Raw genomic sequence first — 17,499 nt, forward strand, 5'->3', positions numbered from 1 at the left:
ATGGTTGACTGGCATTACTGGTCTTCATTATGTAAAGGGAAGAGAAGAACAGGGGAAAGGCAGTTTTATCTCAATGATGGAACATTTCAAAGCTTATCTAGAGAACATTGAGATACAGTAACACTGGAGAAACCCACATGTCAAGGAAGACTCCAAAATAGCAAAGAATTTATATATATATATATATATCTATATATATATATCTATATATATATATATATATATATATCTTTTTTTGTAATCTAATAAAAATAATAGGTACACATTACCTATAAAGAAAAAGAAGGAGTCAGGTATAGAATAAGTTTAGGTATATATTACCTCATTTAATTCCTATAATGCTCTTTTGAGGCAGGAATTATAATCCTCATTTTATAATTTATAATTTAGAAGCAATATAATCTTACAAAGGATAAAATTACAGTTGTTTAGAATGCACTGTTGACTATTGTTTCACCATGTACTTAACACTTTCTAGATGTTGTTTTTAATGACCATTGGTTTAAATGTAGAAATTTAATATATCAGTGAGGTCAGTAATTGTGGTCACATTCGATATTTCTAAGTCCATTTTATCTTTATATTAAAAAGGGCTGAAACTTAAGAAGAAATCAGTGTTATTTGCATCATTAATTTTATTACTTACCTTTTTCAGACTGAACTATTAACACATATTATATAGTCTTTTCCAAAAAGTCTAACTACCACAATTCTTGATAATAAAAACAAAGGTTATAGGAAAGAAATGAGCAATGTTATCTAGTTTTGTGAAAAACAAAATATTGAAAATGTCAGTCTTTTTCTTTACTTTTTTATTTTGGAACATGATCTGTTTAAGGGTCTGCTGAAAGTAATAGATTATCTCCCCAGAAGAAGATTTACATGTGTATACATACTAACCCTCCAATCCTTAATCAGTTAAAGCCCCTTTTATGTATGTAGTGATATGACATATACAGCATGGAGCAAAAGTAGGTTTAAGTTTGTTCATATAGAAAATAATACAATAATTAATAAATGATACATGTACACACGTGTTTCACGTACTCACAGCTGCAAATCTACTTTTGCCCCACCCTGTAGAATCCACAGATTTATAATGACCAGGATCCTATAATTATTTATTCCCTACCATCTTCATATTCACCCCAAGGACTCCAAATCCCCTTTCACCTCTACTATTGTTTTTCCTAGCACTTTTTGCCATCCAATATACTACATAATTTACTCATGTATTGTATTTAGTGTTTATGATCTGTTCCATCTTTGATAGTACAGCATCACCAGAACAATAATCCTTGTCTGTTCTATTCAACAGTGCATCTAAAACAGTTCCTTGTTATATTCTGAGCCAATAAATAGATTTATGATGACCAGATAACGTGTATTAAGAACAAAGAGCCTGGCATTGAGTCACTGATCTAAATATACCTAACTTCATCTTGTTAAACATAATAGATCATGCATAATTAATTTTAGGATGAAATAGTAAACATGTGATCTTACAATAGCCATATGCTATTATTTATAAGACTCCACAAACAATCCCCAGATTATAGTTAACTGTAGAGTATAGAGGTTAAGACCACCATTTCCTAGCTATCATTATTATTAGCTTGGACTAAAAGTTTCTTTAAGGGTAGGTTGACTTTAAAACCTCACAATGAAAACAAAATTTTTATCAGAAGTAATTATAACTCAAATATTATGAGAGCAAGTAAATTATTAAATTCTGGATCCTATATACAAATGTAATTTGCATTTTTCCCTTCAGTGTGTTTACCCTGGGTGATACTGAGGTTTTGTCTTTCTTTGCTTTGTCGATAGGTTCTTATTGCTTATTTTATTTTGTTTTCCATTGTGCCCCTTCTTTCATAATTTTGAGCCATTTCTCAATTAAAATATCTAGGTTTCATTACCAATGTTTAGATGGCTTTAGCCACACCATGAACTAGAAAGAAAAAAAAAAAGCCACCCTAAGAACCAAATGTATCACGAAGTGGGAGAAAAACACACACACAAACAAAAACAGTTTGTAGCATCACTAGCTGATATATCTTTATCACAGCTACTATTGGATGACACACTAATAAAATGTAGGAGGATAGTTCAGATTTTGTGAGGAAGGGAAAAATGTTCTTACACTAAGGGACTATTCATTAAACTTTGGTACAAAGAGGATTTTTTTATATAGCTAAGCTATCAGCCAGTGGATAAAAAGAGAAGGATGAACAGTTTTGCCCTAATTGTTATAGAACACTAGTCATGTCTTATGAGATTCAGCCTAAGGATAAGCAGGGAAGAAAGAGCAGATAAAGGCAGCTCATCAAGCAGCTGATGTTCTTTGTAGGAGAGGGCCTCTTAGCTGTCGGAAAGGAAGAAGCAGGCAGATGTCAAAACTGTGTTCATCACTCCTCCCTCTGCAGTGAAACAGATCCCATTATACACTGCTCACACTGAAAACTGTTGACTCTTCACATGCCAGGGTGCCAGACTCGAACATTTATTCCCCGTGATATGCCTAATCTTAAAATAGGGGCTGACTGGCAGACGATGAAAAAAATGAATGAATGAATGGCGATCTATGTATCCTCAGAGGAAGAGAATTTATTATGTTTGTGTCTTTTCAGTGTTCAGAAAAGAAACATACTGGGCTGTAAGTTGCCCACCTAAACTCGTCAGTTGTACTCTCCTGCCATTATTCAGTCTCAACTTAAAAGTTCATTATAATCCTCTCAAATACTTTGTGTTATAAAAGGACTTAGCTAAAAAGTCCCCTTGTTCCTGTGCTTTCTCATACCTCTGTGATATCATTTTTTCACTGAATTAGACTGTTCCACACACATATGAACACAGCGTAAAAGCAGCTCTCAATTGACAAACTGAAGTTTCCAAAAAAAGTATCTGGTGCTCAGCTGCTTGGATGCATTTTACATGTTATCAAAGAAGCAAGCCCAGAGAGCAAAGGGAATAACTTGGGGGCAATTAACAATTCTAATAATTCTGTTCATTAATAGAATATATATCTCCGTTTCTTCATGTTTTTAATATAATTTGATAGAGTTTTATAATTTTCTTCATAAAGTCTAAGTATTCTGCATTCAATTAAAAGCTAGATCTTTTATAGCAATTTTTCTATTGTGAATGGTAGCACATATTGTACTATATTTTCAAGCTGGTTATTTCTGGTATAGAGAAAGGTGCTGATATTTGCAAGTTTACTGAAGGCCTAGAAATGCTGGTTATAACAACTGAAATTATAGAAATATGGGTTTAACCATAGAATGTAAAATATGAAGAGAAAAATGGTAACTTAGAAGATAAATTTAAGGAAATAACTCACAATGAAATTCCAGAGAAATCAATAGAATATGAGAAGAAGAATTTGAAGTGCCTTTATGATAGAATGGGGAGAACCAGTCTATGTTACAAAGTCCCAGAAGGGAAGACTATAGATTTTGGAGGAAGGGCGATATCTAAACTTGGCCCAGGAAAGCCAGGGCTGTGGTGGTGGGCCTCAGAGAAGCCCAAGAGGGCACTGATATATGGCTGTGGAGCTAAATATCGAGTAAAGAGTCATTTTTGATAAAGAGATATTGGAAGCTCATAAAAATCTTTTGCCAAGATAGCACAGCTGAGTACAGTGAAGCCAAGATTAAAACCCAAGTTCACTGCTGTACAAATTCTTTTTCTGTAAGTCACTATGAGAGGGACTGAGTCATTAGAATGTAGAATAAGTGATGGGAAGCATTAAAAAGTGTATTTACAAATTATATATATATATATATATATACATATACATACACACACACACACATAAAGAAAAAAATTAAAAGCATATCAATTTATGTAGCTTGTAACAAAAAGTTGTATTTTTTTAAAAATAAAGTTTTAAAAGTTCTGGGAAGCGATTAATAAAAAGGTCTATATTAGTTACCTCTAAAATGTATTCTTTGTAACTACATATTTTTAAGTCATAAACATTTTATTATTTTTAATAATTTCATTAAAAATGACTTTTAAAACAAAATATAGTACTCGAGATTTAGAAGGGCAAGAAACCACATTTTGAATTGGAATTTTTAAGGGAGGTAATAGTTTCTAACTATAATGAATTAAGGGTAGAAAAAATAACAAAAGGATAGGCTCTTCCTTCTCTCCTTGCATATTCGTCTCACCCCATTTTCACTTAGTTTTTATCCTACCACACACAGTAGTCCAGGGTGTGTGCTGTACAAGGAATCCTGTCCAAGAGGATGGAGAGATTTCACCCAGCACTAAGGTGGGGCTGTGCCCACCTGGAGGTTCTTGCATGTCTATGCCCTGGTAGAACCAGGGGCCTTAGTTGTGAGGCTCTTGGTATGGAGGGAGTGGTAGGGAGAATGGGTCCTAACAACCAAGTGATGCACATGTGGCAGAACTCCATTTAATCTCCCTTCCTCTTCCCTATTGCTTATCATACCATAGAAGACTCAGATACTGAATCAGCAATCAGAAAATGACTGCTTCAAAAGAAGTTCTAACCCTTATTAAATCCATGGCCCTGGGTACATTATTTAACCTCTTCAGGTCTCAGTGGTTTTATTTTTATCTGGGTCAAGGTTAATCTAAAAGATGCCTAGGTTCACTTTAATTTAGTTTTAATTTCATCTCAAGATGCCATAGCTTGACTTTCCTCTTTCGCTTCCAATGCTCAGAATATCAGAAGGGGTTTGAGTTGTGACTGAGTAAGGAGCAGTGCTTGGAAAAGGCCTTAAGCAGAGAGGAGGGTCAAGGATAATTATGGGATAAGATTGATTAAAGGGCCTAGGAATAAGAAGAAAGTAGAGAAATAAAGTAATCGTCATTAAAGTTCTACTTGCGGGTGAAATTTTTGTCATTTATACTAACTTCATAGTAAGTAAGGATATATCCTGGTTCTGAAAAATGCCATTATTTACTATGAAGTTATTTGAATATTTCCCACCAATTATCTCATAGGGTTAATAGTTTGTGAAACACATTTTGTGAAACTGTATAAAAAGTGTTATTTTAAGATGCAAAAGTTGAGAGTTCATGGAGAAATTCACCTGTAAAATTGACATACATGAGAGGGAGTTCTTTGCTGAAATCTCAGTGTAATAGAAACAGTAAACTATGATGATAAAGAGCAAATCCTGGAGGCCAAATACCCTGGATGGGAATCCAAGCCCCAACACTCACTATCTAGGTAATCTTGACAAAATCAGTTAACCTATCTATATATGCCTCAGTTTCCCATTTGTAAAATGAAGATACTAATAGTACTTAGCCCACATGCTTATGTGAATATTGGATGAATTAATATCTTCCAAGTACTTACAAATATGCTAGTCATAGTATGTGCTGTATAATTTTTAGATTAAATAATACATATTCTGAGAATTGTAGGAAATGAGAATTCAAAACTGTGAAAAAGAAATGTAGCTATCCTTGAATGCAAAGGGCTTTTCCATGATGTAATTTTACCATAGAAACCAGAGTCTCTGGAAACGTGTTCTAAGACTTAGAGAGATGCGTGCTGTAGAAAATACACATGGTTGAAAGGAAACATATTTCCTGGAATCAAGTAATCAATTTAAGTCCTTTACCTCTTGCGCATGCTCACTCATTTACAGAAATGTGTGACCTGTGTGTCGCCTTTTCAGACTTTTCTGTCTACTACACATGCATCTATACAACCTATACACCTCACTTCCTGCCATTTTCTAAACACGCTACTTCAGATTGCCATGCTTTTTTACACTTGATTCTTCTGCCTAGGAAGCCACGTCTTTCTGCACCTGGAGTGATTCCTATTTTTCTTCAAATTCTGTCCAATCCAAATGCCATCTCCCTGATCCTTCCTGACAGAGTTGATTTCTGATTTCTCTTTTCCCCTTGCGTCATTACAGTACTTTCAACATTGTATTGTGATTTTATTTTTCCTTACCTCTTCATCTACCTTGTATAACTTATTTATTTCTGTGCAACAAGTTACCCAAACTTAGTGGCATGAAACCATAAACTTCTATAATTTCACACATTTTCTGATGATCAAAGATTCAGGAGAAGCTTAGCTGGGTGGCTCTGGCTCAGGGTTTCTTATAAAGTTTTACTCAACATGTTGGCCGTGCTGCAGTCGTCTGAAGGCTTGACCAAGGCTGGAGAATCCACTCCTGAAGTGACTCACTCACAGGCTGGACAATTTAGTCTTGGCTGTTGGTGAGAGGCTCAGTTCCTTCTCATGCGGACCTGCATAAGTGTCCTCCTGATGGAGTAGCTAGCTCCCCCTGCCCCCAGAAGAAGGGATCCAAGAAAGAACAAAGTAAACGCACAATGTCATCTGTGACCTAGTTTTGGAAGTGACACACTATCATTATAACTACATTCTGTTGGTGGGAAATGAGTCACTGAGGTCAGCCCACACTCAAGGATGGGGATATTAAGTAAGCTCCACCTTTGAAGGGAAGAGTATCAAAGCATCTGTGTACATTATGCTAGAACCACCACTGTCTTTATATTGTTTTGCATATAAATACAGAGAGAAATGAAAGCATTATATATAAAGAGATAATTTAAAGAATAATCACACCCTTTAGTGTTTGGATGCAGGAGAGCAAGACTATTAATTTGTGTTGGTTAACATAAAGTATACATATGCTAATTTCAAAACAACTCCTCAAACTTAAAATATTTTAACCCAGCTCTTCCAATTTATAATTTGGATTAAATATTGCTATGATACACTGAGTATTTAACTTGTAATGTTTCTCTACTAAGAATCCTGCAGAGTACTAGATTGTTATGGACTGTGTTGCTACATATTTACATGAACAAGTACACTTCAGAATGGGTTCAGGTATAATTGCTGGTATAGTGAGCCATATTGGATATTTAAATTGTTTCTATTCCGGTAAGCAAATGTAGACTAATTGGGATGCATTTAATTTATAATGACAAGGTGAATTATATCATTGATAAAATAAGTTTTCCTAAACTCTGATTTCTAAGAAAGCCAAATGAAATAGCTTTAGAAATATCTAAAGCTCTAACTCAAGCTTTAGTTTTTCAGACAAATGGGAATTTCTCACCTATAACTTCTTTGACACGAGTCAGTTTATCTCCGTTCCTGCTAATTACTTACTTTTTTTCCTCAATCCCCAGACATTCTCTTTCTCTGACCCATCCACCAATTTTCTTTATAACGGAATAGTCTTGCCAAAAAAATAGATCTGAATTTCATTAATGATTAAGTTTGTATACTGACTTGTGTGGTTTGTGAATAACATCATACATTCTAATTTAAAATCCTGAAAGACATGTTAAATTGAGGGTAGAATGTGTTTTATATTTTTATACCCAAATATTTAGAACAAATTTAAGATAATAATAGTTCAATTCATATTATAATTTATGTACATAATTCTATTAGGCAATTTAGATACCAGTTTGAAAAATATGTTGGGCACACACAATATAGTCTTTAATATTTAATCACATCCTAAATTGCATTATTTCAGCTTTTTATTTGTCACTGTATCATCTAAAAGGAAACAATCAATCATTTCTCATACATTTTGCTAGTCTTAGAATATTTGAGGCTAACACCACAAATGACATATTAGGTGATGGTGATTGTTTAAAAATGTCTATGTATTAATAACAATTGACCTCCCTAAATAAAAAAGATATGGTTATCTATAAAGTAAACAATGGGGAAAGTATAGTATGGTATTATCCTTCCAAGAACATTAAAGAAATACAAAGGGAACTTCTATTTATTGACTCTATGAATATGTTTATATATAATACATGTGTAACATATAGAACACTCAGGTAGTAATTATTCTCTAGGAATTATTGTATTGGAATAATGTTTATTTTAGCTGGCCTAACTGCTCCCCTGCTGGCCCGATTGCCCCTAACTTCCCTCCCTTGCCAGCCTGGTCACCCCTAACTGCCCTCCCCTGCTAGCCTGGTCACCCCCAACTGACCTCCCCTGCAGGCCTGGTCGCCCTCAACTGTCCTCCCCTGCAGGCCTGGTCCCCCCCAATTGCCCTCGCCTGCAGGCGTTATCATCCCCAACTGCCCTCCCTTGCAGGATTGGTCCCCCCCAACTGCTCGCCCCTGCAGGCCTGGTCACCCCCAACTGCCCTCCTCTGCCTGTCTGGTCACCCCCAACTGCCCTCCTCTGCCTGCCTGGTCACCCCTAACTGCCCTCCCCTGCAGGCCTGGTCCCTCCCAACTGCCCTCCCCTGCTGACCTGATTGCCCACAACTGCCCTCCCCTGCTGGCCATCTTGTGTCCACATGTGGGTGGCCATCTTGTGTGTTGGAGTGATGGTCAATTTCCATATTACCTCTTTATTATATAGGATTATAAGAAAATTAGATGCTTTTGATTGCATTTATACTAGCTTTTGTCATGATTCCCTAATATATGTTTTCTTTTTGAAAGGTTTTTGTTCATTTATATCTGGTGACATGACTCTTTTTCTTCTATCTCTGTTACAGATAAGACAAGTACTACTGATTTGTAGCATTAAGACAAGTCATCTAAGTCCTTACTCAGCCCAGGGAAAATAGTATATTTCTTAGGAAGTTAATCAGCGATATATGACAACATTCAGCACATAGTGTTACAGTGATATTTCAAAATGTTTAACAGCATTAGATAGATTTTGAAATAATCATGACTAGTATTCACAGATATATTACTAGGATTTATGTGTCACTGGATTTTTCTCTTTTGAATCTAAAATGCCACGAATTGTAAGACAAATCATTATTTTGTAGAGCTCTACAAAAGGAAAAGTAGAGCTAAATTATTCCTTTGGGTATGCATTGTGATTTTAGAGATGTTCAAGTTTGAAAAACAACATATGGTAAACACATGTAGCAGTAATTGTTACTATTGGAAGAATTATGAGATAGTGTTTATGAGCAAGGGAAATCAGCACAAGCACACAGGGCTGGTGGGAGTGGAATTGGTACATTCTTTCCCAGGTTCTTTCGGTAACACCAAGCAAAGTTGTAACATCATTCGGATCTTTTGATTCTGTAGTTCCTCTAAACCAAAAGAAACGGTGACAGACATGCAAACATTTCAGAGCCCCTTCTATGCATTAGGCACTGTTCTAAGTACTTGTTACATATTAACAATTGTGAAGCTCATATACTAACAGAATATAGAAAATTATTGTGATATATTGCACAGAATAGATTGTAGAAGAGTACTGGAAATATGACTCTAATTTGTAAATGTGGTAGAAACACTGTACATACCCCATACTAAGTGATTGACATAATATATTTACCCAACTAAGTTTTTATTTCCGCTTGGGTTTGGTTTTGTAAATGTAAACCATGTTTGATTATTAAAAATGTAAATAGCTCACATGGTCATGTTTCTAATTTACTAACTAATCGTATGTGTCCTGTTTTTATTGTTTGTGTAAAGCTTTACTTGTTCTTAAAACAGTCTTTACTAGATTCTGGGCTTTGAGAGTCCAGGTCTGGATACCTGTCTTCTGTTTGAGTTAGCACCAACTCAGTGGTTCTCAAAGCGGGGTGTCCAGCTCAGCTGCATCAACAGCCTCTGGAACTTGTCAGAAATGCAAATGTGGGGAGTCCACTCTTCTCCTATTTTATCAAAAACACTAGGAGATGAACGCAGATATTTGTGCATAACCAAGCTCTCAGCCATTCTCATGTTCTCTGAAGTTTAAGAGGCACTGTGATTACTCATATTCAGTTAGAAGGAAGCAAACTAATGTTTTTTGGGCAGCTGCCAGGAATCAGTCACCACAGTGGGCACTTCAACTACATTACTTCATTTAATTTCTAATAGAGTCTAAGACTCTACCATTAGCAAATTCCTCTCCTGACTAGATCTGTGCCCTTGGGCAAATTATTTAATTGCTCTGTTTCTCAGTTAATTTATCTATAAAGTAGATATAAGTGCCTACCACTTAAGGTTGTTGGGAGTATTAATTTAAATTGACTAGTGTTTGAAAAATCCTATAACACATAATTTTTACATGTGTTTGTGATCATTATTATTGTTTTGGTCTATAATCATTATTGAGGTCTCAAAAAAGTTAAATAATTGGCCAGATATGATACAGCTAAAATTTGATCCTAGGTTTGCTACTGCCTGAATTTGTTCCTGGGTTTGGGTGGAGATACATATGCATTTTTTAAATGGAGAATAGAAAGTTGAAGTTGTTAATAGGAATAACTTTAACCACTTAAAAATGTGTGGAAAGTTATGTCATAACAGGAGAGAGGGGCAGGTATGGAAAGGGGTTGGATTGGGAATAGTTCACATTAGTGGCTACTATAATGGGTAGGTAACTGTTGAGAAAGAATAGTAATGATGAAATATGAGCAATATATAGCACTAGTTGTGTGGTAACACAGCAAAGAAAAAAAAACGGGAACAAAAATTTCAGTATATCAGCTTTCTTTTCCAAAGTTAAGCAGTTTGACAGGATTTTATGTAATGTTACCGAGTTGAGGTTTTGGGGGACAGTTAGAGTGGAAGAGAGACTGAGCAGAGACAGAGAAGTCGTGGGTAGTTCACATACATGATCTATAACTATCTCATCATAGGAGTAATTAAATTGTTTCTTAGCTTTACAATCCTTGTCAATATTGCTAAAAATGAAGACTCTGATTCCTATTTCTGCACGAGGGGCTGAGATTCTACATTTCTAACAAGTCCAGAACTATCAGTGAGAATCTACAGCTTAACAAGTACGCCAGGTGATTTGTATGTGCATTTAGTTTGAGAGGTACGGCTGTATATCTTATTTTTGCCTCTGAGATGGTAATTGGCAAGAAAGTGGTAAAAGGAAAAGAATAGGAAAACAGGGTATTTTCCAGGGGCTCATTAAAGTAGCCAGCCATGCAGAGTACCTAGGCCCAAATATGCTATATATTTTCAGATGAGGGAGGGATAAGGATCTAACAGTCATGATGGCAGTCACAGAACTGAAGCTCCAAAGCTTATCTGTACGCCTGCAACAGTTGAAGTGACATGAAAATGAATGTTGCTATGGTAACCAATTAATTTACATGAAGGTTAAACCAATCCTATGAACTTTCACACATTTTTATAGCCTTTCCAGTATAATTATCTCCAGTAACTAAAGGATCATTATATTATGCTTGAAATTACAATTTACAATTGTAATTTTTTCTCAAATGTAGGTAATTATATAACATGGCACTTTTACCATTAGCATTATTATTTTTTTAAGCTTTATCTATTAGTTGAATGTCAATTTAGGAAAATTATGACAATGTCATTTATAAAAAAAAGAGTTTGGAAGATCTCTGTAATATACTGATTAATAGATGGAGACTTTTATTGCCAAGCATATCAACACAGTAGGAAACATTTTTACAAAATTTCAATGTTTTGAATAACTTGAAGAGGCATTTTTCAGGAGAGTGATGTTTAAGAATAAAACAAACAAAACAAAATGATCTATACATTTTCTTTTCTTTTATTTATTGGTGTATTTTTAATCCTCACCCGAGGACATGCTGTGTGTGTGTGTGTGTGTGAAGTGTGTGAGTGTGTGAGTGAGAGAGAGAGAGAGAGAGAGAGAGAGAGAGAGAGATGATTTACCTTCCATATGTGCCCCAACTTGGATCGAACCCGCAGCTCATGTATATGCCCTGACCAAGAATCAAACTTTCAGTGCACAGGACAGCGCTTCACCCATTGAGACATTCTGGCTGGGCAGGATCCATACATTTTATTTTATTTTAAATATGTTTTTACTGATTTTTAGAGAGAGATGAAGGGAGAGGGTTAGAGAGATAGAAACATTGATGATAGAGAAACATCAGCAATAGGCTGCCTCCTGCATGACCCCTGCTAGGGATAGAGGCCACAACCCCAGCATGTACCCTAACCAGGAATCTAACCAGTAACCTCTTGTTTCCTGTGTCGATGCTTAAACACTGAGCCACACTGACCAGGCGGATCTATACATTTTAAATTAAGACAAAATTGATTGCTTAATGTTATTTCTGTATCTCTTGAACACAAGAAATATTTGTAAGAATTATTTTCATTTTATACCTTTTTATTGAGGATAAAACTTTATGTAGGAGTTTAACATTTTAGTGTTTCATAAGCACAATTTCAAAACAGATATTCTGTTACATATTCTTTGGGTACTCAAATTTGTCTGAAGTTATTAATTTTCTACTATGAAATAACATGCTTTATATATTACTAGTGGCCCGGTGCACGAAATTTGCAAAATCCTATGTATTATAATATTTATTGGCAGAAAATTCTAGAAATTGGCATGTCTGATAAATAATGCACATTTTCAATTTAGCATTTAATAAACTGGATACTTTGATGCTGTGACTGTCTAAAATTAATCCTAATACATTAGAATTATAAGACCAGAAGATTTTTTCATTTATTTACTATTCATGTAGATTTAATTAAAAAATTAAGATTGCAGTCAGAAAAATTACCATCTGAAATGTCATTCCAGGAATTCCTCCAATGTCTAGTCACATCCAATAAATCCATTCATTAATGGCATTAATCAATCTATAAGAATACTAATTCAATACAGCTCTTCAAATAATTTACAGTTCATATAAACATTACTCTGAAACCTTCCTTCTTTGACATGGTAAGTTTAGGATATTAGAATTCCAAATTAACAATCATTCTTCTGAGGTTTTGTTACTTGGCTTAGCATAAGTCCTTTCCAAATAGTTATTTGACCAAAGGTAAGTTTTACAGATGAGAAAAGTATACACTGAGTGGCCAGATTATTATGATCTCTGAACGCATAATAATCTGGCCACTCAGTGTATATCCTATATAATAAAAGGCTAATATGCAAATTGTCCCCTCGACCAGGAGTTTGACCAGCAGGCAGGCCGGCCAACCGCCCATGTCCCCTCCCCCTGGCCAGGCTGGCCGGACAACACCCATGCATGAATTCATGCACCGGTACACTAGGTGGCCAGATTATTATGCATTCAGAGATCATTATAATCTGGCCACTCAGTGTATAAATCTGATAAAATTCATTTAGCCAGAATCTTATTGTATGAAATAAAATTTCCTGAAATGCCTCAAGGATAAAACTCTAACCCAGCGACAATGTCAATGACAGTTTAATAATATACCACAGATCTATCCCCTGAAATAGTTATCAATATCATGTTAAAATTAGCTTTTCCTCTTTAAATATATCCCAATAATCAATTTCTTACCTGAGTCGAGCTGCATGCTGCTACTAACATTCAACCTTTAAACATTTGTCCCAAATTTAACTTCATGTGCAAGTTGATAAAAAAGGAGAGTAGGGAGGCAGGTCACTATAATTACTTGAGTTTTTGAAGTATTCAGATCACACTAAATTCTTGGGAAATACTTCCTCTTTAATGAGTATTAGTAGGAAGTGGATCTTCTGAAGTCATCTTCTTATTCCTTGCTCCTAAGGGGAAATGAAGGCAGAAAGCAATAGAAGAATGGCCGGGCTGGTGTGGCTCAGTTGTTGAGCATCCACCTATGAACCAGAAGGTCATGGTTTTATTCCCAGTCAGGGCAAATGCCAAGGTTGTGGGCTCAATCCCCATCGTGGGGCATGCAGGAGGCAGCCGATCAATGATTCTCTTTTATCATTGATGTTTCTATCTCCCTCTTCCTTCCTCTCTGAAATAAATTATACATATGAACTGGGAGGTCCACAAGCTTACTTCATGTGCATTGGAGTTTGTAAAAGGACTGGGCAGTAGAGACCTCTGCTAATGTTACTAAACAACTTCTACTAACTTGAGAACGAAGATGTGGAGTAATGGCCAGTAACTAAAGTGAAGCACAATGAATTGAGAAGTAAAAACTCAGTGTACAGTCAATTTTCTGCTACCAATTAGCTCAGTAACTTTGACCAAGAAAATCAGAGCATTCATTATTAAAGATTTCACTCTACGGTGACCAGATCGTCCCGCTTTTGGCAGGACAAAACCGATTTTTAACAATTTGTCCCGCGTCCCACGGCGTTTTAAAAAAATCTTTAAAAGAATCTTTCCAAAAATAGGGAGATTTTTTTTGTTTTAATTTCTTTATTGATTAAAGTGTCACATATTTGTCCTCATCCCCCCATTCTCATCCCACACCCCTCCCCACGGATGCCCCCACCCCCTGTTGAACTTAACCATTGGATAGGCTCATATGCATACACACAAGTCCTTTGGTTGATCTCTCCCCCCTCCTCCCAACCTCCCCTATCCTCCCTCTGAGGCCCGATAGTCCAATCGATGCCTCCTTGTTTCTGGTTCTGTTCTTGTTCCTCAGTCTATGTTGTTCATCATTTCCCCTAGATGAGCGAGATCATATGTCACTAGATATATACTTATAAGAACTGAATGTGAGACGAGCAATAATAGTTATGCTGACAGGCAAATGAATCAGTCTGTAGTGAGTTTCTTTCTGGACCAACAGTTCTTTTCAGACCCAATTTCAATGTCCACCAGTTACTTATGTGTACATGTCAGCACTGACCCCTCAGCTCTGGATGGTGGACAAATGGTGGTAACGGAGGTCCAACTCCCTCTAGTTTGGTCTCCGCCAGACCCAGGGGCACGGCTTCACCCGGACTAAGGGGAACGTGGCCTCACCCAGACCCAAGGGGCGCGTGGCCTAACCCGGGACCGGGACCCAGCCTCACCCGGATGGATCCAAGGGCACACGGCCTCACCCGGACCCAGGATCCGGCTTCACCCGTACCCAGGGGCGCAAGGCCTCACCCGGACCCAGGGGCATGGCCTCACCCGGGCCCAGGGACCCAGCCTTATCCGGGTCCAGTGGCGCGTGGTCTCACCCGGACACAGGGGCGCGTGGCCTTACCCGGGCCCAGGGACCCAGCCTCACCCAGGACCAGGGGCGCAAGGCCTCACCCGGACCCAGGGGCGCGTGGCCTCTCCCAGACCCAGGGGTGCGTGGCCTCACCAGGACCTAGGTGCGCGAGGCCTCACCCGGATCCAGGGACACATGGCCTCACCCGGACCCAGGGGCGCGTGGCCTCTCCCAGACCCAGGGGCACGTGGCCTCACCCGGACCTAGGTGCGCGAGGCCTCACCCGGATAGAGGGACACATGGCCTCACCCGGACCCGGGGGCGCGTGGCCTCTCCCAGACCCAGGGGCACGTGGCCTCACCCGGACCTAGGTGCGCGAGGCCTCACCCGGATCCAGGGACACATGGCCTCACCCGGACCCGGGGGCGCGTGGCCTCTCCCAGAACCAGGGGCACATGGCCTCACCCGGACCCGGGACCCAGCCTCATCCGGATCCAGGGACACATGGCCTCACCCAGACCCGGGGGCGCGTGGCCTCTCCCAGACCCAGGGGCACGTGGCCTCACCCGGGCCTAGGTGCGAGAGGCCTCATCCAGATCCAGGGACACATGGCCTCACCCGGACCCAGGGGCGCATGGCCTCTCCCAGACCCAGGGGCACGTGGCCTCACCTGGACCTAGGTGCGCGAGGCCTCACCCGGATCCAGGGACACATGGCCTCACCCGGACCCGGGGGCTTGTGGCCTCTCCCAGACCCAGGGGCGCATGGCCTCTCCCAGACCCAGGGGCACGTGGCCTCACCCGGACCTAGGTGCGCGAGGCCTCACCCGGATCCAGGGACACATGGCCTCACCCGGACCCAGGGGCGCGTGGCCTCTCCCAGACCCAGGGGCACGTGGCCTCACCCGGACCTAGGTGCGTGAGGCCTCACCCGGATAGAGGGACACATGGCCTCACCCGGACCCGGGGGCGCGTGGCCTCTCCCAGACCCAGGGGCACGTGGCCTCACCCGGACCTAGGTGCGCGAGGCCTCACCCGGATCCAGGGACACATGGCCTCACCCGGACCCGGGGGCGCGTGGCCTCTCCCAGACCCAGGGGCACATGGCCTCACCCGGACCCGGGACCCAGCCTCATCCGGATCCAGGGACACATGGCCTCACCCAGACCCGGGGGCGCGTGGCCTCTCCCAGACCCAGGGGCACGTGGCCTCACCCGGGCCTAGGTGCGAGAGGCCTCATCCAGATCCAGGGACACATGGCCTCACCCGGACCCAGGGGCGCATGGCCTCTCCCAGACCCAGGGGCACGTGGCCTCACCCGGGCCTAGGTGCGCGAGGCCTCACCCGGATCCAGGGACACATGGCCTCACCCGGACCTGGGGGCTTGTGGCCTCTACCAGACCCAGGGGCGCATGGCCTCTCCCAGACCCAGGGGCACGTGGCCTCACCCGGACCTAGGTGCGCGAGGCCTCACCCGGATCCAGGGACACATGGCCTCACCCGGACCCAGGGGCGCGTGGCCTCTCCCAGACCCAGGGGCACATGGCCTCACCCGGACCCGGGACCCAGCCTCACCCGGATCCAGGGACACATGGCCTCACCCGGACCCGGGGGCGCGTGGCCTCTCCCAGACCCAGGGGCACGTGGCCTCACCCGGGCCTAGGTGCGCGAGGCCTCACCCGGATCCAGGGACACATGGCCTCACCCGGACCCGGGGGCGTGTGGCCTCTCCCAGACCCAGGGTCATGTGGCCTCACCCGGGCCTAGGTGCGCGAGGCCTCACCCGGATCCAGGGACACATGGCCTCACCCGGACCCGGAGGCGCGTGGCCTCACCTGGGCCTCGGTGCGAGAGGCCTCACCCGGACCCAGGGACGTGAGGCCTCACCTAGACCCAGAGGCGTGTGACCACACCCGAGTCCAGAGGCGCTCAACCTCGCCTGCATCCGAGTCCCAGCGGGGTTTCGTCTTCTTGATCCCAATTCCTGTTGGTCAATTCCCTCTCAGCAATTCCTTCGGCCATTTTCCCAGAGCTCCAGGACGGCTGCCGCAGAACTCGTTGGGCGGCGGGCTCGGCGAAGCTCTGGTGTGCCCGGTGCCCGGCGGCGGGCTGGTCCAGTGTCGCTGCATCAGCCCTTGGGTCTGCAGCGGTGGCCGGTCGCCGAGCATGCGCACCTGGCCGCTTCCGGGGCATTGAGATTCTTGAAGGACTCGGAGGTCAGCAAGCGCGGAGTCTCCCACCCCCTGTCTCCCATGGGCTCGTCTGTCTGTGCTCGGCAGCCAGTGGAGCCGTCCCCTCAGCCGGAGACCGCCGGGGGAACTGCGCCAAGCACGTTCCAGGCCGCCATTGTGTCGCCTGAGCTGTAGTTCTCAAAGTGTGGTCTTTGGGTCACCGTCATCAGCATCATCCTGCATACCCCTCTTTTATTCTAGTTGTAGAGCATCCGCTCAGCCAGCCCTCTGGTGGTTCTGGATGGTGTCTGCTCTGCTCTCCCGTCGTAGTCTCAAAATTGTTGTGGTAGGCAACAATCAGGCTTCCGCCCTATGCCTCCATCTTGGTCCTCCTTTGTATAGCTAAGTCTTGACTGTTGTTGGCGTCACCGGGAGGAATTGTCCTCCAGGCCAATTGGCCGTGAGGGCCCTCTTTGTCTACA

The sequence above is a fragment of the Eptesicus fuscus genome, chromosome 15 (genome assembly GCF_027574615.1).
Source record: "Eptesicus fuscus isolate TK198812 chromosome 15, DD_ASM_mEF_20220401, whole genome shotgun sequence".
NCBI lineage: Eukaryota > Metazoa > Chordata > Mammalia > Chiroptera > Vespertilionidae > Eptesicus > Eptesicus fuscus.